This window comes from Hordeum vulgare, chromosome 5H (assembly GCF_904849725.1).
Source record: "Hordeum vulgare subsp. vulgare chromosome 5H, MorexV3_pseudomolecules_assembly, whole genome shotgun sequence".
In the NCBI taxonomy this organism is placed as follows: Eukaryota; Viridiplantae; Streptophyta; class Magnoliopsida; order Poales; family Poaceae; genus Hordeum; species Hordeum vulgare.
In genome coordinates this window covers 2,617,936-2,641,946 of record NC_058522.1, presented here as the reverse complement: position 1 = coordinate 2,641,946, position 24,011 = coordinate 2,617,936, and positions in this window count along the sequence as shown.

Genomic DNA, 24,011 nt, shown 5'->3' with positions numbered 1-24,011 from the left:
ATCGCGTCGGCCTGCAAACCGGAAAACCACGCAATGAAACGTAGTTGGGATTTGACGTCGATTCCGGCAGATGGGTTCGAATTTAAACGATAAAACATAGCTCGCACGCTAAATGAGGGCACGGTTTGAAAGAGCAATGCAAAGGGACTTCATGTATCCTGGTCGTTCTTCAGTCTGCACCCATCGAGTTCATCACCGCCCCCGAATCCATCGCCTGCACTTGTCCCTACTCCGGCACCGAAACCATCGGTTCCGATTCCAGAGGATAAACCATTGCCACCATTGTAACACGCAAGCATCCTCCTCTTCAAGGTTTCTCTCCTTGTCATATCATGTCATTCTTTGCTGATGCCTTCCATGCCATTGTGGTTCAAAGTCATGATACTATTCTCTTCGACAAGAAGGTTAGCCATGGTTTTGTTCTCAGATACACGTGTTTTTCTCTCCTCGACTTCCTTGAGCAATTTCGACCTCTCTTACTTCTCTTGTGACTTTTTCTCGGCCAACTCTATCTTTGCATTCAAAGACTTCGCTAGCAATATCTCGTTTGATTGCGGCATGGATCGACGCTTCGTGTTCTCTTTTGATCTTCTCCATTGTCTTTTTGTCACCATTGGGCTTGTTCAAGTTTCTTGGGACATCATCATCTTCATCTCCATCCATGTTCGTAAAGTGAACCTCTCTTCGGTGGGGATTCTCTGTCAATCAATGCCCACTTGTCGTAGTTTTTGAGCAATTCCCAACAATGCTTTAGTTTAAAAAATCTGCCTTCGAAAGCATCCATGTATGTGTACCGTTGTTGGGCATTTTTTTCCTACACAATAAAAACAAAGTCAAACTGATGCAACCATTGTACATTATGCAAACTAATGGAACCATTTGACATGAACCAACTCACATAGTCGGATTCGACGGTTCCACTTGGAGGAGCATTGTGAACTTGTTCTAAGCAAGCTGCCCAACGGCTACAAGTCGGCTTGATCACGTCCCAACGACCTTGGAGAGACCGAAAGGTCTGTGTTGTCCTGTTGGGATACTTGGGCATCAATCGGAAGTATTGATCTTCAATTCATTGCCAATACATCTTGGGAGTTTGAGACACACCCGTGCAAGGATCCATAGACACCGCACTCCAAGCCTTGACCAACATTTGATCTTCCAAGATCGTGTAGTTCTTTGATCTCACGCTTTTTTTCCTTGCGATTGCTGATACGTCCCCTCATCTATCTCCTCCACCTCGTCTTCACCACCGCGGTCATCAATGCCATCCTCCAATTCATTGTAATCGAAACCACCGACTGAGGCTTGATCGATGTTGACTCTTTGGTGGCCAACAAGTTCACGAACTCGGCAGCGGCATTGTTCGAACCACAGCTACATCGAGTGAAAGCACATTACGATGGCGAATAATCGAAGCAAAAATAAGTGAGAGAAGATGCATACCTTCCGGCCCTTTCATCAAACACCTCTCCTATGGTGGAAGCAGCGTTGTAGGAAGGGACCGTCGGGGAACGTCTCGCCGGGGCGGATGGAGTGGCCGGAGGTTTCTTCGTAGGAACTTTCTTCCGCTTCACGCCCGAAACCTTGTTCATCTTCCCCGTTGGCGATCGAGCACATCGCGCAGCAGCGGCGGCGCATGATGCGTCTTCCCTTCCAGTTGGTCCAGCTGGAATGCCGCCCTGCACGACAACGTTGCCTTGCCACTTGCGGGCTGGCGCGTTGGTGACAGCGGGGGCGGGGCCGACATGGCCGGCGACAAGATTCGCCGAACTGGATTGCGCGTGCATGACCTCCATGTTGACGACGTCGGTTGGAAGGCTTCCATGGCGGCGAAGAATGACGGGGAAGAAGGCCCGGAGCATGCGGTGGGCGGGCCAACGGCTGCCAAGGAGGGGGGAGCGGGGGGGAACAGCGTGGAAACTTTCCTCGCGTCAAATCTCTTTGCGGATAAGGGGTGATCTCGGGTTGGGCTCCCACCCCGTGAATTTGAAGGGTGAGGGCGAACTTTTGCCACGCCTCACAAAAAAAATTACGGGCCGGACGCGTTTACGGGATCTGGTCTGGTAACATTTTTCGCCCCGACCCGTATTTTGGCGGTTATTTTACGGGTTGGGGCATTATACAGGATCTAATCATCCGAGGAAGATAGGCTCCAGGATGCGGTGTCCTGGTAGTCCGCGGACATGGGATGGGGAGATTAGCATTTGACTTAGTAATGGCGCACCACATAGAAGTGCGCCATTACTAACAATTTTTTCAATTTTTTTTCAAAAAAAAAATTCAAAATTTTCTTAATCTGGGGTCACTATGTTTAATCTCAAGTCAAATCGCACTCTGTGGTCAAACTTCCCGAAAGGTCACCCAGCCCCACCACTAGCTCACTTAACACACACTTAGTTGATATATCTATTATATCAATCCTATTAAACCTTGTTGATGTCTAGGACTTTGTTCATGTTATGAGTGTGATTAAATTTTGAAAAATATTTCAAACTTCCGAGTCATATTACGTATCATATTTTGAACATTTTTTCCAAAAAAAAATTGAAACCAATTTTTTTTCTGTTACTAGTGGTGCACCTAGCAAATGGTGCGTCATTACTAAGTTTGAAATCTTTTTCATTTTTCCATCTCTAGATCTTAAAAGCCCCGTATTTTTTATTTTGTTAGGTTTTTAGGGATTCTAAAAATCTTCAACGGGGTTCCCCCATTGAATTTGGATGTAACTTTTCGAGTAGATGATTTTCCATATAAAAAACTTTTTAATCCGAGTTCGTATGCAAAAGTTATGCCCATTATACTAAATTTCAGAGAGATTTTGCAAATAAAGTCGAAATTCATATTTGTAAATTTTCCCAACAACTAGACCACGTATCACATGGAAAACTTATTTTCTTTTATTTTTTTGATATTTCCATCATTTTCTTTTATTTTTTAAAAAACTGAAAAGGCGGTCCACGGGGGGTGCATTTGGTGATGGCGCACCTTCACAAAGTGCGTCATTACTATGTGTATGACTTGGTCAAAGTTAGTAATGTCACACTTGGTATAGGTGCGCCATTATTAAGTTGACATAGTAATGGCGCACATTTACAAAGTGCGCCATTACTAAGTTTGACCAGGGTTTGATCAAGTCATACACATACTAATGGCGCACTTTCTAAACGTGCGTCATTACTATGTCAACTTATAATGGCGCACCTATACAAAGTGCGTCATTACTATGTGTATGACTGGGTCAAATCTTGGTCAAACTTAGTAATGACGCACTTTTCATCTGGTGCGTCATTACTGTTTTGGTTACTAATGGCGCACCTACACATGATGCGCCATTACTATTTAGTAATGGCGCACCACATGTATAGTGCGCCATTAGTGTCCATATTGGCTATAGCTGTTTTTCTAGTAGTGGTCGCCTGCAAACTGGACTGTTCCAACACCTTCACTAGCCAAAAAGAGAGACGGAACAAAATGTCCCAATGACCATTTTAAACCTTCGTGGAGACCTAGAGCAACAACTTTACGCAAGTGGCAAACATGTTTGGAAACCTCGTGCATGACGGGACCCCGCAACGATATTAAACAGAGTAATGCTTGAAGCGATATGGCATAATGTAGACAAGATAAGATTGTTGGAAATGTGCCCTAGAGACAATAAAATAGTTGTTATTATATTTCTTGTTTCAAGATAATCGTTTACTATCCAAGTTATAAAGGTATTGAATGGAAACATAAATGCATGTGTGGATATATAGACAAAACTATGTCCCTAGTGAGTCTCTAGTTGACTAGCCTGTTGATCAAGGATGGTTAAGGTTTCCTAGCCATAGACAAGTGTTGTCACTTGATGACGGGATCACATCATTAGGAGAATGATGTGATGGAGACCCAAACTATAAACGTAGCATATGATCGTGTCATTTTGTTGCTATTGTTTTCTGCATGCCAAGTATTCATTCCTATGACCATGAGATCATGTAACTCACTAACACTGGAAGAATGCCTTGTATGTATCAAACGTCGCGACGTTACTGGGTGACTATAAAGGTACTCTATAGGCATCTTCGAAGGTGTCCGTCGAGTTAGCATGGATCAAGACTGGGATTTGTCACTCCGTGTGACGGAGAGGTATCTCGGGGCCCACTCGGTAATACAACATCACATACAAGCCTTGCAAGCACTGTGACTAAAGAGTTAGTCACAGGATCTTGTATTATGGAACGAGTAAAGAGACTTGCCGGTAACGAGATTGAAATAGGTATGGAGATACCGACGATCGAATCTCGGGCAAGTAACTGTTGGAGAACGTCGCATGGGAAACAAAAAATTTCCTACGCGCACGAAGACCTATCATGGTGATGTCCATCTACGAGAGGGGATGAGTGATCTACGTACCCTTGTAGACCGTACAGCAGAAGCGTTAGAGAACGCGGTTTATGTAGTGGAACGTCCTCACGTCCCTCGATCCGCCCCGCGAACAATCCCGCGATCAGTCCCACGATCTAGTACCGAACGGACGGCACCTCCGCGTTCAGCACACGTACAGCTCGACGATGATCTCGGCCTTCTTGATCCAGCAAGAGAGACGGAGAGGTAGAAGAGTTCTCCGACAGCGTGACGGCGCTCCGGAGGTTGGTGATGACCTTGTCTCAGCAGGGCTCCGCCCGAGCTCCGCAGAAACGCGATCTAGAGGAAAAACCGTGGAGGTATGTGGTCGGGCTGCCGTGGAAAACTCGTCACAAATCAGCCCTAAAACCTCCGTATATATAGGTGGGAGGGAGGGGAGGAGGCAGCCTCAAAACCTAAAGGTTTGGCCGAAATTGGAGGTGGGGGAGTCCTACTCCAATCCTACTTGGAGTAGGATTCCACCTTCCCACTTGGAAACTCTTTCCACCTTGTGTTTTTTCCTTCTCAAACCTTATGGGCCTTAGTGGGAACTTATTCCAGCCCACTAGGGGCTGGTTTATCTCTTCCCATAGCCCATGAGACCCCTTGGGGCGTGACACCCCTCCCGATGGTCCCCGGCACCCCTCCCGGCACTCCCGGTACACTACCGATGAGCCCGAAACTTTTCCGGTAATGCACGAAAACCTTCCGGTAACCAAATGAGGTCATCCTATATATCAATCTTCGTTTCCGGACTATTCCAGAAACCCTCGTGACGTGCGTGATCTCATCCGGGACTCCGAACAACATTCGGTAACCAACCATATAACTCAAATACGCATAAAACAACGTCGAACCTTAAGTGTGCAGACCCTGCGGGTTCGAGAACTATGTAGACATGACCCGAGAGACTCCTCGGTCAATATCCAATAGCGGGACCTGGATGCCCATATTGGATCCTACATATTCTACGAAGATCTTATCGTTTGAACCTCAGTGCCAAGGATTCATATAATCCCGTATGTCATTCCCTTTGTCCTTCGGTATGTTACTTGCCCGAGATTCGATCGTTAGTATCCGCATACCTATTTCAATCTCGTTTACCGGCAAGTCTCTTTACTCGTTCCGCAATACAAGATCCCGCAACTTACATTAAGTTACATTGCTTGCAAGGCTTGTGTGTGATGTTGTATTACCGAGTGGGCCCCGAGATACCTCTCCGTCACACGGAGTGACAAATCCCAGTCTCGATCCATACTAACTCAACGAACACCTTCGGAGATACCTGTAGAGCATCTTTATAGTCACCCAGTTACGTTGCGACGTTTGATACACACAAAGCATTCCTCCGGTGTCCGTGAGTTATATGATCTCATGGTCATAGGAACAAATACTTGACACGCAGAAAACAGTAGCAACAAAATGACACGATCAACATGCTACGTCTATTAGTTTGGGTCTAGTCCATCACATGATTCTCCTAATGATGTGATCCCGTTATCAAGTGACAACACTTGCCTATGACCAGGAAACCTTGACCATCTTTGATCAACGAGCTAGTCAACTAGAGGCTTACTAGGGACAGTGTTTTGTCTATGTATCCACACAAGTATTGTGTTTCCAATCAATACAATTATAGCATGGATAATAAACGATTATCATGAACTAAGAAATATAATAATAACTAATTTATTATTGCCTCTAGGGCATATTTCCAACAGTCTCCCACTTGCACTAGAGTCAATAATCTAGTTCACACACCATGTGATTCCAACGAATCTAACACCCATATAGTTATGGGGTCTGATCACGTCTTGCTCGTGAGAGAGGTTTTTAGTCAACGGTTCTGAAACTTTCAGATCCGTGCGTTCTTTACCAATCTTTATGTCATCTTATAGATGCTGCTACTATGTGCTATTCGGAAATACTCCAAATATCTACTCTACTATACGAATCCGTTTCACTACTCATAGTTATTTGGATTAGTGTCGAAGCTTGCATCGACGTAACCCTTTACGACGAACTCTTTAACCACCTCCATAATCGAGAAAAATTCCTTAGTCCATCAGTTACTAAGGATAAATTTTGACCGCTGCTAGTGATTCAATCATGGATCACTCTCTGTACCTCTCAACAGACTTTGAGTCAAGGCACACATCAGGTGCGGTACCCAGCATGGCATACTTCAGATTCTACGGCCAAGGCATAGAAGACGACCTTCGTCTATTCTCTTTATTCTGCCGGGGTCGGGTTTTGGGTCTTACTCAAATTCACACCTTACAACGCAACCAAGAACTCCTTCTTTGCTGATCTATTTTGAACTCCTTCAAAAACTTGTCAAGGCATGCATCTTGTTGAAACTTCTATTAAGCGCTTTCGATCTATCTCCATAGATCTTTGATGCTCAACGTTCAAGTAGCGCAATCCAGGTATTCCTTTGAAAACTCCTTTCAAACAACCTTGTATGCTTTACAGAAATTCTACATTACTTCTAATCCACAATATGTCAACCACATATACTTATCAGAAATTCTATAGTGCTCCCACTCACTTCTTTGGAAATACAAGTTTCTCATAAACCCTGTACAAACCCAAAATCTTTGATCATCTCATCAAAGTGTATATTCCAACTCCGAGATGCTTGCACTAGTCCATTGAAGGATCGCTGCAGCTTGCATACTTGCTAGTATCTTTAGGATCGACAAAACCTCCTGGTTGTATCACATACAATGTTTGCTCAAGGAAACCGTCGAGGAAACAATGTTTTGACATCCTACGTGCAATATTTCATAAATAATGCATCAACAACTAACACAATTCTAACAGAACTTTAGCATCGCTACGAGTGAGAAAGTCTCATCATAGTCAACTGTTTGATCTTGTCGAAAACATCTTTCGACAAGTCGAGCTTTTCTTAATAGTGACTTATCACCATCAACGTCTGTGTTCTTTTAAAGATCCATCTTTACTCAACAGTCCTATGACCATCAAGTAGTTCTTCCAAAGTCCACACTTTGTTTTCATACATGGATCCTCTCTCGGATTTCATGGCTTCCAGCCATTTGTCGGAATCTGGGCCCACCATCGCTTTCTCCATAACTCGTAGATTCACTGTTGCTCAACAACATGACCTCCAAGACAGGGTTACCGTACTACTCTGCAGCAGTACGCGACCTTGTCGACCTACGAGGTTTCTAGTAACTTGATTCGAAGCTCAATGATCATCATCATCAGCTTCCACTTCAATTGGTGTAGGCGCCACATGAACAACTTCCTGCGCCCTGCTACACACTGGTTGAAGTGATGGTTCAATAACCTCATCAAGTTCTACTACCCTCCCACTCAATTCTTTCGAGAGAAACCTTTCCTCGAGAAAGGATCCGTTTCTAGAAACAAACACTTTGCTTTCGGATCTGAGATAGGAGATGTACCCAACTGTTTTGGATATCCTATGAAGATGCATTTATCCGCTTTGGGTTCGAGCTTATCAGACTGAAACTTTTTCACATAAGTGTCGAAGCCCCAAACTTTCAAGAAACGACAATTTAGATTTCTCTAAACCTCAGTCTATACTGTGTCATCTCAACGGAAATACGCGGTGCCCTATTTAAAGTGAATGCGGTTGTCTCTAATGCATAACCCATAAACGATAGTGGTAATTCGATAAGAGACATCATAGTATGCACCATACCAAATAGTGCGTGGCTATGACGTTCAGACACATCATCACACTATGATGTTCCAGGTGGCATGAACTGTGAAACAATTTCCACATTGTCTTAACTGCGTACCAAAACTCGTAACTCAGATATTCATTTCTATGATCATATCGTAGATCGTTTATCCTCTTGTTACGACGAACTTCACTACGAAACTGAATTGAACTTTTCAATATTTCAGACTTGTGATCCATTAAGTAAATACTCTTGCATCTACTCAAATCGTCATTGAAGTAAGAACATAATGATATCCACTGTGTGCCTCAGCACCCATTGGACTGCATACATCAAAATGTATCACTTCCAACAAGTTACTATCTTGTTTCATCTTAATGAAAACAAGGCCTTGCTCATGTAGTATGATTTGCATGTCACTAGTGATTCAAAATCAAGTGAGTATAAAGATCCATCAGCATGGAGCCTCTTCATGCAATTTATACTAACATGACTCAAGCGGCAGTGCCACAAGTAAGTGGTACTATCATCATTACCTCGTATCTTTTGGCACCAATATTATGAACATGTGTAACACTACGATCGAGATTCAATAAACCATTGAAGGTGATTATTCAAGCAAACAGAGTAACCATTATTCTCTTTAAATGAATAATCGTATTGCAATAAACACGATCCAATCATGTTCATGCGTAACGCAAGCACCAAATAACAATTATTCAGGTTTAACACCAATCCCGATGGTAGAGGGAGAGTGTGACGTTTCATCATATCAACCTTGGAAACACTTCCAGCACGTATCGTCACCTCGCCTTTAGCTAGTCTCCATTTATGTCGTAGCTTTCATTTCGTGTTAGTAATCACTTAGCAACCGAACCGGCATCCAATACCCTCATGCTACTAGGAGTACTAGTAAAGTACACATCAACATCATGTATATCAAATATACTTCTTTCGACTTTTGCCAGCCTTTTTATCTACCAAGTATCTAGAGTTGCTCCGCCTCAGTGACTGTTCCCCTCATTACAGAAGCACTTAGTCTCGGGTTTGGGTTTAATCTTGGGTCTCTTCATTAGTGCAGCAACTGTTTTGCCGTTTCACGAAGTATCCCTTCTAGCCCTTGCCTTTCTTGAAACTTAGTGGTTTTACAAACCATCAACTATTGATGCTCCTTCTTGATTTCTACTTTCGCAGTGTCAAACATCGCGAATCGCTCAAGGATCATTGTATCTATCCTTGATATGTTATAGTTCATCACGAAGCTCTCACAGCTTGGTGGCAGTGACTTTGGAGAACCATCACTATCTCATCTGGAAGATTAACTCCCACTTGATTCAAGTGATTGTCGTACTCAGACAATCTGAGCACACGCTCAACGATTGAGCTTTTCTCCTTTACTTTGTGGACAAAGAATCTTGTTGGAGGTCTCGTACCTCTTAACAAGGGCACAAGCATGAAATCACAATTTCATCTCTTTAGAACATCACTTATGTTCCGTGACGTTTTACAACGTTTTTGGCGCCTTGCTTCTAAGCCATTAAGTATTTTGCACTGAACTACTGTGTAGTCATCAAAAACATGTATGTCGGATGTTCATAGCATCCACAGACGACGCTCGAGGTGCAGCACACCGAGTGGTGCATTAAGGACATAAGCCTTCTGCGTAGCAACGAGGACAATCCTTGGTTTTACAGACTTAGTCTACAAAGTTTGCTACTATCAACTTTCAACTAAATTTTCTCTAGGAACATATAAAAACAGTAGAGCTATAGCGCAAGCTACATCGTAATTCGCAAAGACCATTAGACTATGTTCATGACAATTAGTTCAATTAATCATATTACTTAAGAACTCCCACTCAAAAAGTACATCTCTCTAGTCATTTGAGTGGTACATGATCCAAATCCACTATCTCAAGTCCGATCATCACGTGAGTCGAGAATAGTTTCAGTGGTAAGCATCTCTATGCTAATCATATCAACTATACGATTCATGCTCGACCTTTCGGTCTCATGTGTTCCGAGGCCATGTCTGCACATGCTAGGCTCGTCAAGCTTAACCCGAGTGTTCCGCGTGCGCAACTGTTTTGAACCCGTTGGATGTGAACGTTGAGTCTATCACACCCGATCATCACGTGGTGTCTCGGAACGACGAACTGTAGCAACGGTGCACAGTCGGGGAGAACACAATTTCGTCTTGAAATTTTAGTGAGAGATCACCTCAAAATGCTACCGTCGTTCTAAGCAAAATAAGGTGCATAAAAGGATTAACATCACATGCAATTCATAAGTGACATGATATGGCCATCATCTTGTGCTTCTTGATCTCCATCACCAAAGCACCGGCACGATCTTCTTGTCACCGACGTCACACCATGATCTCCATCATCATGATCTCCATCAACGTGTCGCCATCGGGGTTGTCGTGCTACTCATGCTATTACTACTAAAGCTACATCCTAGCAAAATAGTAAACGCATTTGCAAGCACAAACGTTAGTATAAAGACAACCCTATGGCTCCTGCCGGTTGCCGTACCATCGACGTGCAAGTCGATATTTTCTATTACAACATGATCATCTCATACATCCAATATATCACATCACATTGTTGGCCATATCACATCACAAGCATACCCTGCAAAAACAAGTTAGACGTCCTCTAATTTTGTTGTTGCATGTTTTACGTGGTGACCATGGGTATCTAGTAGGATCGCATCTTACTTACGCAATACCACAACGGAGATATATGAGTTGCTATTTAACCTCATCCAAGGACCTCCTCGGTCAAATCCGATTCAACTAAAGTTGGAGAAACCGACACTTGCCAGTCATCTTTGAGCAATGGGGTTACTCGTAGCGATGAAACCAGTCTCTCGTAAGCGTACGAGTAATGTCGGTCCAAGCCACTTCAATCCAACAATACCGCGGAATCAAGAAAAGACTAAGGAGGGCAGCAGAACGCACATCACCGCCCACAAAAACTTTTGTGTTCTACTCGAGAAGACATCTACGCATGAACCTAGCTCATGATGCCACTGTTGGAGAACGTCGCATGGGAAACAAAAATTTTCCTACGCGCACGAAGACCTATCATGGTGATGTCCATCTACGAGAGGGGATGAGTGATCTACGTACCCTTGTAGACCTTACAGCAGAAGCGTTAGAGAACGCGGTTGATGTAGTGGAACGTCCTCACGTCCCTCGATCCGCCCCGCGAACAATCCTGCGATCAGTCCCATGATCTAGTACCGAACGGACGGCACCTCCGTGTTCAGCACACGTACAGCTCGACGATGATCTCGGCCTTCTTGATCCAGCAAGAGAGACGGAGAGGTAGAAGAGTTCTCCGGCAGCGTGACGGCGCTCCGGAGGTTGGTGATGACCTTGTCTCAGCAGGGCTCCGCCCGAGCTCCGCAGAAACGCGATCTAGAGGAAAAACCGTGGAGGTATGTGGTCGGGCTGCCGTGGAAAACTCGTCACAAATCAGCCCTAAAACCTCCGTATATATAGGTGGGAGGGAGGGGAGGAGGCAGCCTCAAAACCTAAAGGTTTGGCCGAAATTGGAGGTGGGGGAGTCCTACTCCAATCCTACTTGGAGTAGGATTCCACCTTCCCACTTGGAAACTCTTTCCACCTTGTGTTTTTTCCTTCTCAAACCTTATGGGCCTTAGTGGGAACTTATTCTAGCCCACTAGGGGCTGGTTTATCTCTTCCCATAGCCCATGAGACCCCTTGGGGCGTGACACCCCTCCCGATGGTCCCCGGCACCCCTCCCGGCACTCCCGGTACACTACCGATGAGCCCGAAACTTTTCCGGTAATGCACGAAAACCTTCCGGTAACCAAATGAGGTCATCCTATATATCAATCTTCGTTTCCGGACTATTCCAGAAACCCTCGTGACGTGCGTGATCTCATCCAGGACTCCGAACAACATTCGGTAACCAACCATATAACTCAAATACGCATAAAACAACGTCGAACCTTAAGTGTGCAGACCCTGCGGGTTCGAGAACTATGTAGACATGACCCGAGAGACTCCTCGGTCAATATCCAATAGCGGGACCTGGATGCCCATATTGGATCCTACATATTCTACGAAGATCTTATCGTTTGAACCTCAGTGCCAAGGATTCATATAATCCCGTATGTCATTCCCTTTGTCCTTCGGTATGTTACTTGCCCGAGATTCGATCGTTAGTATCCGCATACCTATTTCAATCTCGTTTACCGGCAAGTCTCTTTACTCGTTCCGCAATACAAGATCCCGCAACTTACATTAAGTTACATTGCTTGCAAGGCTTGTGTGTGATGTTGTATTACCGAGTGGGCCCCGAGATACCTCTCCGTCACACGGAGTGACAAATCCCAGTCTCGATCCATACTAACTCAACGAACACCTTCGGAGATACCTGTAGAGCATCTTTATAGTCACCCAGTTACGTTGCGACGTTTGATACACACAAAGCATTCCTCCGGTGTCCGTGAGTTATATGATCTCATGGTCATAGGAACAAATACTTGACACGCAGAAAACAGTAGCAACAAAATGACACGATCAACATGCTACGTCTATTAGTTTGGGTCTAGTCCATCACATGATTCTCCTAATGATGTGATCCCGTTATCAAGTGACAACACTTGCCTATGACCAGGAAACCTTGACCATCTTTGATCAACGAGCTAGTCAACTAGAGGCTTACTAGGGACAGTGTTTTGTCTATGTATCCACACAAGTATTGTGTTTCCAATCAATACAATTATAGCATGGATAATAAACGATTATCATGAACTAAGAAATATAATAATAACTAATTTATTATTGCCTCTAGGGCATATTTCCAACAGTAACATACCGAAGGACAAAGGGAATGGTACACGGGATTATATGAATCCTTGACATAGAGGTTCAACCGATAAGATCTTCGTAAAATATGTAGGATCCAATATGGACATCTGTTGGGAACGTCGCATGGGAAACAAAAAATTCCTACGCACACACAATACCTATCCATGGTGATGATCATCTACAAGAGGGGAGAGTGCATCAACATACCCTTGTAGATTGCTAAGCGGAAGCGTATATAACGCGGTTGATGTGGTGGAACATCTTCGCGATCCAAATCGCAGCCCGTCCCGCGATCTCATCATGATCCGTTCTGGTTAGTTTTCTATGCTATTACTCACTGATTTTGTGACCCGGGGCGATACGAACGTTCGGGGATTTTCGGGGTCCAGTTATAGTGACCTCGTGAAAACTCACAGATTTCGTCCATTCTAGCCATTTTTCTATGCTATTGCTCATTGATTTTGGGTCCCGTGGCGCTACAAACATTCGGGAAACTTCGGAGACGACATACGGGGACCTCATCAAAACTCGCAGATTTGGTCCATTCTCGCCAGTTTTGTAGGCTATTACTCACTGATTTTGGGTCCCGGGGAGATCCGAACGTTCGGGGAAGTTCGGGGTCGGTTGTGGGCACATTGTTAAAACTCGCAGCGCTATTACTCACTGAATTTTGTTCCCCAGGCGATCCGAACGTTGCGCGGACTTCGGCGGCCGGTTACGGGGACCTTGTCAAAACTCGCATATTTGGTCCATTCTTGCCAGTATTCGTTGTTATTACTCACTGATTTTGGGTCCCACGGTGCTACAAACGTTCCATGAACTCCGTGGACCGATTATGGGGACCTCGCCACAACTCACTGATTTTGGATCCCGTGGCGATATGAATGTTCAGGGAACTTCGGGGTCCGGTTACGGGGACCTCGTGAAAACTCGCAGATTTGCTCCATTCTCGCAAGATTTCTATGGTATTACTCACTAATTTTGGTTTCCGCGGCGATATGAGCATTCGGGGAACTTCGGGGACCGGTTACTGAGACCTTGTCAAAACTCGCAGATTTGGTCCATTCTAGCCAGTTTCCTATGCTATTAATCACTAATTTTGGGGTCCGGGGCGAATCGAACGTTGGGGGAACATGTGCGACCGATTACGGGGACCTCGTCAAAACTCACAGATTTGGTCAATTCTGACCAGTTTTCTATGCTATTACTCACTGATTTTGGGTACCGGGGCGATCCGAACGTTCAGGGAACTTCGGGGTCGGGTTATGGGGACATCATCAAAACTCACAGATTTGGTCCATTTTGGCTAGTTTTCTATGCTATTACTCACTGATTTTGCGATCCAGGCGGATACGAACGTTCGGGGAACTTCGGGGTCCGGTTACGGCGACCTCGTGAAAACTCACAGATTTGGTCCATTATGGCCAGCTTTCTAGGCTATTACTCACTGATTTTAGGTCCTGTGGCACTACAAACGTTTGGGAAACTTCGGGGACGAGAAATGGGGACCTCGTCAAAACTCGCAGATTTGGTCCATTCTGGCCAGTTTTCTATGCTATTACTCACTGATTTTGGGTCCCACGGTGATCCGAACGTTTGGGGAACTTCGGGGTAGGCTTATGGAGACATTGTTAAAACTTGAAGATTTGGTCCATTCTGGATAGTTTTCTATGCTCTTACTCACTGATTTTTGTTCGTGGGGTGATCAGAACGTTCCGCAAACTTCAGGGACCAGTTACGAGTATCTTGTCAAAACTCACAGATTTGGTCCATTCTTGCTACTTTTCTATGCTATTACTCACTAATTCTGGGTTCCGGGGCGATACGAATGTTCGGGGAACTTCGGGGTCCAGTTATGGGGACTTCGTGAAAACTCACATATTTAGTCCATTATGGTCAGTTTTCTATGCTATTACTCAATGATTCTGGGTCCCATGGCGCTACAAACATTTGGGAAACTTCAGGGATGAGTTACGGGGACCTCATCAAAACTCGCAGATTTGGTCCATTATGTCCAGTTTTCTACGTTATTACTCACTGGTTTTGGGTCCCGGGGCGATCCGAACATTCGGGGAACTTCCGGGTCGGGTTATGCGGACATTGTCAAAACTCGCACATTTGGTCCATGCTGGCTAGTTTCCTATGCTATTACTCACTAATTTTGCGACCCGGGGGGGGGGGGTATGAACGTTCGGGGAACTTCGGGATCCGGTTATGGCGACCTCGTGAAAACTCACAGATTTGGTCGATTATGGCCAGTTTTCTATGCTATTACTCACTGATTCTGGGTTCCGTGGTGCTACAAACGTTCGGGAATCTTCGGGGACGAGATATGGGGATCTCGTCAAAACTCACAGATTTGGTCCATTCTGGCCAGTTTTCTATGCTATTACTCCATGATTTTGGGTCCCGGGGCGATCCGAACGTTTGGGGAACTTCGGGGTCGGCTTATGGGGACATTGTTAAAACTCACAGATTTGGTCCATTCTGGCCAAATTTCTGTGCTATTACTCACTCATTTTTGTTCCTGGGGCGATGAGAACGTTCTGCAAACTTCGGGGACTGATTACGGGGACCTTGTCAAAACTCGCAGATTTGGTCCATTCTTGCTACTTTTCTATGCTATTACTCACTAATTCTGGGTCCACGGGCAATACGAACGTTCGGGGAACTTCGGGGTCCGGTTATGGGGACCTCGTGAAAACTCCCAGATTTAGTCCATTCTGTCAAGTTTTCTATGCTATTACTCATTGATTCTGGGTCCCGTGGCGCTACAAACATTTGGGAAATTTCAGGGACAAGTTACCGGGAGCTCATCAAAACTCGCATATTTGGTCCATTCTGGCCAGTTTTCTATGCTATTACTCACTGATTTTTGTTCGCGGGGCGATCCCAACGTTCGGGGAACTTCGGGGACCGGTTATGGGGACCTTGTCAAAACTCACAGATTTGGCCCATTCTGTTGGAAATATTCCCTAGAGGCAATAATAATTAGTTATTATTATATTTCTTTGTTCATGATAATCGTTTATTATCCATGCTATAATTGTATTGATTGGAAACACAATACTTGTGTGGATACATAGACAAAACACTGTCCCTAGTAAGCCTCTAGTTGACTAGCTTGTTGATCAAAGAGGGTCAAGGTTTCCTGGCCATAGGCAAGTGTTGTCACTTGATAACGGGATCACATCATTAGGAGAATCATGTGATGGACTAGACCCAAACTAATAGACGTAGCATGTTGATCGTGTCATTTTGTTGCTACTGTTTTCTGCGTGTCAAGTATTTATTCCTATGACCATGAGATCATATAACTTACTAACACCGGAGGAATACTTTGTGTGTATCAAACGTCGCAACGTAACTGGGTGACTATAAAGATGCTCTACAGGTATCTCCGAAGGTGTTCGTTGAGATAGTATGGATCGAGACTGGGATTTGTCACTCGGTATGACGGAGAGGTATCTCGGGGCCCACTCGGTAATACAACATCACACACAAGCCTTGCAAGCAATGTGACTTAGTGTAAGTTGCGGGATCTTGTATTACGGAACGAGTAAAGAGACTTGCTGGTAAACGAGATTGAAATAGGTATACGGATGCTGACGATCGAATCTCGGGCAAGTAACATACCAAAGGACAAAGGGAATGACATACGGGATTATATGAATCCTTGGCACTGAGGTTCAAACGATAAGATCTTCGTAGAATATGTAGGATCCAATATGGGCATCCAGGTCCCGCTATTGGATATTGACCGAGGAGTCTCTCGGGTCATGTCTACATAGTTCTCGAACCCGCAGGGTCTGCACACTTAAGGTTCGACGTTGTTTTATGCGTATTTGAGTTATATGGTTGGTTACCGAATGTTGTTCGGAGTCCCGGATGAGATCCAGGACGTCACGAGGAGCTCCGGAATGGTCCGGAGGTAAAGATTGATATATAGGAAGTCCTGTTTTGGTCACCGGAAAAGTTTCGGGCTCATCGGTAGTGTACCGGGAGTGCCGGGAGGGGTGCCGGGGACCATCGGGAGGGGTGTCACGCCCCAAGGGGTCTCATGGGCTATGGGAAGAGATAAACCAGCCCCTAGTGGGCTGGAATAAGTTCCCACTAAGGCCCATAAGGTTTGAGAAGGAAAAAACACAAGGTGGAAAGAGTTTCCAAGTGGGAAGGTGGAATCCTACTCCAAGTAGGATTGGAGTAGGACTCCTCCACCTCCAATTTCGGCCAAACCTTGAGGGTTTGAGGCTGCCTCTTCCCTCCCCCTCCCTCCTATATATACTAAGGTATTAGGGCTGATTTGAGACAACTTTTGCCACGGCAGCCCGACCACATACCTCCACGGTTTTACCTCTAGATCGCGTTTCTGCGGAGCTCGGGCGGAGCCCTGCTGAGATTAGATCACCACCAACCTCCGGAGCGCCGTCACGCTGCCGGAGAACTCATCCACCTCTCCATCTTTGTTGCTGGATCAAGAAGGCCGAGATCATCGTCGAGCTGTACGTGTGCGGAACGCGGAGGTGCCGTCCGTTCGGTACTAGATCGTGGGACTGTTCGCGGGATAGTTCGCGGGGCGGATCGAGGGACGTGAGGACGTTCCACTACATCAACCGCGTTCACTAACGCTTCTGCTGTATGGTCTACAAGGGTACGTAGATCACACATCCCCTCTCATAGATGGACATCACCATGATAGGTCTTCGTGCGCGTAGGATTTTTTGTTCCCATGCGACGTTCCCCAACAGTGGCATCATGAGCTAGGTTCATGCGTAGATGTCTTCTCGAGTAGAACACAAAAGTTTTTGTGGGCGGTGATGTGCATTTTGCTGCCCTCCTTAGTCTTTTCTTGATTCCGCGGTATTGTTGGATTGAAGCGGCTTGGACCGACATTACTCGTACGCTTACGAGAGACTGGTTTCATCGCTACGAGTAACCCCGTTGCTCAAAGATGACTGGCAAGTGTCGGTTTCTCCAACTTTAGTTGAATTGGATTTGACCGAGGAGGTCCTTGGATGAGGTTAAATAGAAACTCATATATCTCCGTTGTGGTGTTTGCGTAAGTAAGATGCGATCCTACTAGATACCCATGGTCACCACGTAAAACATGCAACAACAAAATTAGAGGACGTCTAACTTGTTTTTGCAGGGTATGCTTGTGATGTGATATGGCCAACGATGTGATGTGATATATTGGATGTATGAGATGATCATGTTGTAATAGATAATATCGACTTGCACGTCGATGGTACGGCAACCGGCAGGAGCCATAGGGTTGTCTTTAAACTAACGTTTGTGCTTGCAGATGCGTTTACTATTTTGCTAGGATGTAGCTTTAGTAGTAATAGCATGAGTAGCACGACAACCCCGATGGCGACACGTTGATGGAGATCATGGTGTGACGCCGATGACAAGAAGATCGTGCCGGTGCTTTGGTGATGGAGATCAAGAAGCGCGTGATGATGGCCATATCATGTCACTTATGAATTGCATGTGATGTTAATCCTTTTATGCACCTTATTTTGCTTAGAACGACGGTAGCATTTTGAGGTGATCTCTCACTAAAATTTCAAGACGAAATTGTGTTCTCCCCGACTGTGCACCGTTGCTACAGTTCGTCGTTTCGAGACACCACGTGATGATCGGGTGTGATAGACTCAACGTTCACATACAACGGGTGCAAAACAGTTGCGCACGCGGAACACTCGGGTTAAGCTTGACGAGCCTAGCATGTGCAGACATGGCCTCGGAACACATGAGACCGAAAGGTCAAGCATGAATTGTATAGTTGATATGATTAGCATAGAGATGCTTACCACTGAAACTATTCTCGACTCACGTGATGATCGGACTTGAGATAGTGGATTTGGATCATGTACCACTCAAATGACTAGAGAGATGTACTTTTTGAGTGGGAGTTCTTAAGTAATATGATTAATTGAACTAATTGTCATGAACATAGTCTAATGGTCTTTGCGAATTACGATGTAGCTTGCGCTATAGCTCTACTGTTTTATATGTTCCTAGAGAAAATTTAGTTGAAAATTGATAGTAGCAAACTTTGCAGACTAAGTCTGTAAAACCGAGGATTGTCCTCGTTGCTGCGCAGAAGGCTTATGTCCTTAATGCACCACTCAGTGTGCTGCACCTCGAGCGTCGTCTGTGGATGCTATGAACATCCGACATACACGTTTCTGATGACTACACGATAGTTCAGTGCAAAATACTTAATGGCTTAGAAGCAAGGCGCCGAAAACGTTGTAAAACGTCACGGAACATAAGTGATGTTCTAAAGAGATGAAATTGTGATTTCATACATGTGCCCTTGTTAAGAGGTACGAGACCTCCAACAAGATTCTTTGTCCACAAAGTAAAGGAGAAAATCTCAATCGTTGAGCGTGTGCTCAGATTGTCTGAGTACGACAATCACTTGAATCAAGTGGGAGTTAATCTTCCAGATGAGATAGTGATGGTTCTCCAAAAGTCACTGCCACCAAGCTTTGAGAGCTTCGTGATGAACTATAACATATCAAGGATAGATACAATGATCCTTGAGCGATTCGCGATGTTTGACAATGCGAAAGTAGAGATCAAGAAGGAGCATCAATAGTTGATGGTTTGTAAAACCACTAAGTTTCAAGAAAGGCAAGGGCTAGAAGGGATACTTCGTGAAACGGCAAAGCAGTTGCTGCACTAATGAAGAGACCCAAGATTAAACCCAAACCCGAGACTAAGTGCTTCTGTAATGAGGGGAACAGTCACTGAGGCGGAGCAACTCTAGATACTTGGTAGATAGGAAGGCTGGCAAAAGTCGAAAGAAGTGTATTTGATATACATGATGTTGATGTGTACTTTACTAGTACTCCTAGTAGCATGAGGGTATTAGATACCGGTTCGGTTGCTAAGTGATTAGTAACACGAAATGAAAGCTACGGCATAAACAGAGACTAGCTAAAGGCGAGGTGACGATACGTGTTGGAAGTGTTTCCAAGGTTGATATGATCAAACGCCGCACACTCCCTCTACCATTGGGATTGGTGTTAAACCTAAATAATTGTTATTTGGTGCTTGCGTTAAGCATGAACATGATTGGATCGTGTTTATTGCAATACGATTATTCATTTAAAGAGAATAATGGTTACTCTATTTTCTTGAATATTCACCTTCAATGGTTTATTGAATCTCGATCGTAGTGTTACACATGTTCATGATATTGGTGCCAAAAGATACGAGTTAATGATGATAGTACCACTTATTTGTGGCACTGCCGCTTGAGTCATGTTAGTATAAATTGCATGAAGAGGCTCCATGCTGATGGATCTTTGTACTCACCTGATTTCGAATCACTAGTGACATGCAAATCATACCACATGAGCAAGGCCTTGTTTTCATTGAGATGAAATAAGAAAGTAACTTGTTGGAAGTGATACATTTTGATGTATGCAGTCCAATGGGTGCTGAGGCACGCAGTGGATATCATTATGTTCTTATTTCACTGACGATTTGAGTAGATACAGGGGTATTTACTTAATGAATCACAAGTCTGAAATGTTGAAAAGTTCAATTCTGTTTCAGAGTGAAGTTCGTCGTAACAAGAGGATAAACTGTCTACGATATGATCATGGAGATGAATATCTGAGTTACGAGTTTTGGTACGCAGTTAATACAATGTGGAAATTGTTTCGCAGTTCATGCCACCTGGAACATCATAGCGTGATGATGTGTCTGAACGTCATAGCCACGCACTATTTGGTATGGTGCATACTATGATGTCTCTTATCGAATTACCACTATCGTTTATGTGTTATGCATTAGAGACAACCACACTCACTTTAAATAGGGAACCGCGTATTTCCGTTGAGATGACACAGTATAGACTGAGGTTTAGAGAAATCTAAACTGTCGTTTCTTGAAAGTTTGGGGCTTCGACACTTATGTGAAAAAGTTTCAGTCTGATAAGCTCGAACCCAAAGCGGATAAATGCATCTTCATAGGATATCCAAGACAGTTGGGTACATCTCCTATCTCAGATCCGAAAGCAAAGCGTTTGTTTCTAGAAACAGTTCCTTTCTCGAGGAAAAGTTTCTCTCGAAAAAATTGAGTGGGAGGGTGGTAGAACTTGATGAGGTTATTGAACCATCACTTCAACCAGTGTGTAGCAGGGCGCAGGAAGTTGTTCCTGTGGCGCCTACACCAATTGAAGTGAAAGCTGATGATGGTGATCATCGAGCATCAGATCAAGTTACTACAAGCCTCGTAGGTTGACAAGGTCGCGTACTACTACAGAGTGGTACGGTAACCCTGTCTTGGAGGTCATGTTGTTGAGAAACAGTGAACCTACGAGTTATGAAGAAGCAATAGTGGGCCCGGATTCCGACAAATGGCTTGAGGCCATGAAATCCGAGAGAGGATCCATGTATGAAAACAAAGTGTAGACTTTGGAAGAACTACTTGATGGTCATAGGAATATTGAGTAAAAATGGATCTTTAAAGGAAGACAGACGATGATGGTGATAAGTCACTGTTAAGAAAAGCTCGACTTGTCGCAAAGATGTTTTCGACAAGATCAAACAGTTGACTATGATGAGACTTTCTCACTCGTAGCGATGCTAAAAGTCTGTTAGAATTATGTTAGTAGTTGATGCATTATTTATGAAATATTGCACGTAGGATGTCAAAACATTGTTTCCTCGACGGTTTCCTTGAGCAAACATTGTATGTGATACAACCAGAAGGTTTTCTCGATCCTAAAGATACTAGTAAGTATGCAAGCTCCAGCGATCCTTCAATGGACTGGTGCAAGCATCTCGGAGTTGGAATATACACTTTGATGAGATGATCAAAGATTTTGGGTTTGTACAAGGTTTATGAGAAACTTGTATTTCCAAAGAAGTGAGTGGGAGCACTGTAGAATTTCTGATAAGTGTATGTGGTAGACATATTGTTGATCAGAAGTAATGTAGAATTTCTGTAAAGCATATAAGGTTGTTTGAAAGGAGTTTTCAAAGGAATACCTGGATTGAGCTACTTGAACGTTGAGCATCAAAGATCTATGGAGATAGATCGAAAGTGCTTAATGGAAGTTTCGACAAGATACATGCCTTGACAAGTTTTTGAAGGAGTTCAAAATAGATCAGCAAAGAAGGAGTTCTTGGTTGCGTTGTGAGGTGTGAATTTGAGTAAGACTCAAAACCCGACCCCGGCAGAATAAAGAGAATAGACGAAGGTCGTCTTCTATGCCTTAGCCGTAGAATCTAAAGTATGCCTTGCTGTGTACCGCACCTGATGTGTGCCTTGACTCAAAGTATGTTGAGAGGTACAGAGAGTGATCCATGATTGAATCACTAGCAGCGGTCAAAATTTATCCTTAGTAACTAATGGACTAAGGAATTTTTCTCGATTATGGAGGTGGTTAAAGAGTTCGTCATAAAGGGTTACGTCGATGCAAGCTTTGACACTAATCCGATTAACTATGAGTAGTGAAACAGATTCATATAGTAGAGTAGATATTTGGAGCATTTCCGAATAGCACGTAGTAGCAGCATCTATAAGATGACATAAAGATTTGTAAAGAACGCACGAATCTGAAAGTTTCAGAACCGTTGACTAAAACCTCTCTCACGAGCAAGACGTGACCAGACCCCAGAACTATATGGGTGTTGGATTCGTTGGAATCACATGGTGATGTGAACTAGATTATTGACTCTAGTGCAAGTGGGAGACTGTTGGAAATATGCCCTAGAGGCAATAATAATTAGTTATTATTATATTTCTTTGTTCATGATAATCGTTTATTATACATGCTATAATTGTATTGATTGGAAACACAATACTTGTGTGGATACATAGACAAAACACTGTCCCTAGTAAGCCTCTAGTTGACTAGCTTGTTGATCAAAGAGGGTCAAGGTTTCCTGGCCATAGGCAAGTGTTGTCACTTGATAACGGGATCACATCATTACGAGAATCATGTGATGGACTAGACCCAAACTAATAGACGTAGCATGTTGATCGTGTCATTTTGTTGCTACTGTTTTCTGCGTGTCAAGTATTTATTCCTATGACCATGAGATCATATAACTTACTAACACCGGAGGAATACTTTGTGTGTATCAAACGTCGCAACGTAACTGGGTGACTATAAAGATGCTCTACAGGTATCTCCGAAGGTGTTCGTTGAGTTAGTATGGATCGAGACTGGGATTTGTCACTCCGTATGACGGAGAGGTATCTCGGGGCCCACTCGGTAATACAACATCACACACAAGCCTTGCAAGCAATGTGACTTAGTGTAAGTTGCGGGATCTTGTATTACGGAACGAGTAAAGAGACTTGCTGGTAAACGAGATTGAAATAGGTATACGGATGCTGACGATCGAATCTCGGGCAAGTAACATACCAAAGGACAAAGGGAATGACATACGGGATTATATGAATCCTTGGCACTGAGGTTCAAACGATAAGATCTTCGTAGAATATGTAGGATCCAATATGGGCATCCAGGTCCCGCTATTGGATATTGACCGAGGAGTCTCTCGGGTCATGTCTACATAGTTCTCGAACCCGCAGGGTCTGCACACTTAAGGTTCGACGTTGTTTTATGCGTATTTGAGTTATATGGTTGGTTACCGAATGTTGTTCGGAGTTCCGGATGAGATCCAGGACGTCACGAGGAGCTCCGGAATGGTCCGGAGGTAAAGATTGATATATAGGAAGTCCTGTTTTGGTCACCGGAAAAGTTTCGGGCTCATCGGTAGTGTACCGGGAGTGCCGGGAGGGGTGCCGGGGACCATCGGGAGGGGTGTCACGCCCCAAGGGGTCTCATGGGCTATGGGAAGAGATAAACCAGCCCCTAGTGGGCTGGAATAAGTTCCCACTAAGGCCCATAAGGTTTGAGAAGGAAAAAACACAAGGTGGAAAGAGTTTCCAAGTGGGAAGGTGGAATCCTACTCCAAGTAGGATTGGAGTAGGACTCCTCCACCTCCAATTTCGGCCAAACCTTGAGGGTTTGAGGCTGCCTCTTCCCTCCCCCTCCCTCCTATATATACTAAGGTATTAGGGCTGATTTGAGACAACTTTTGCCACGGCAGCCCGACCACATAC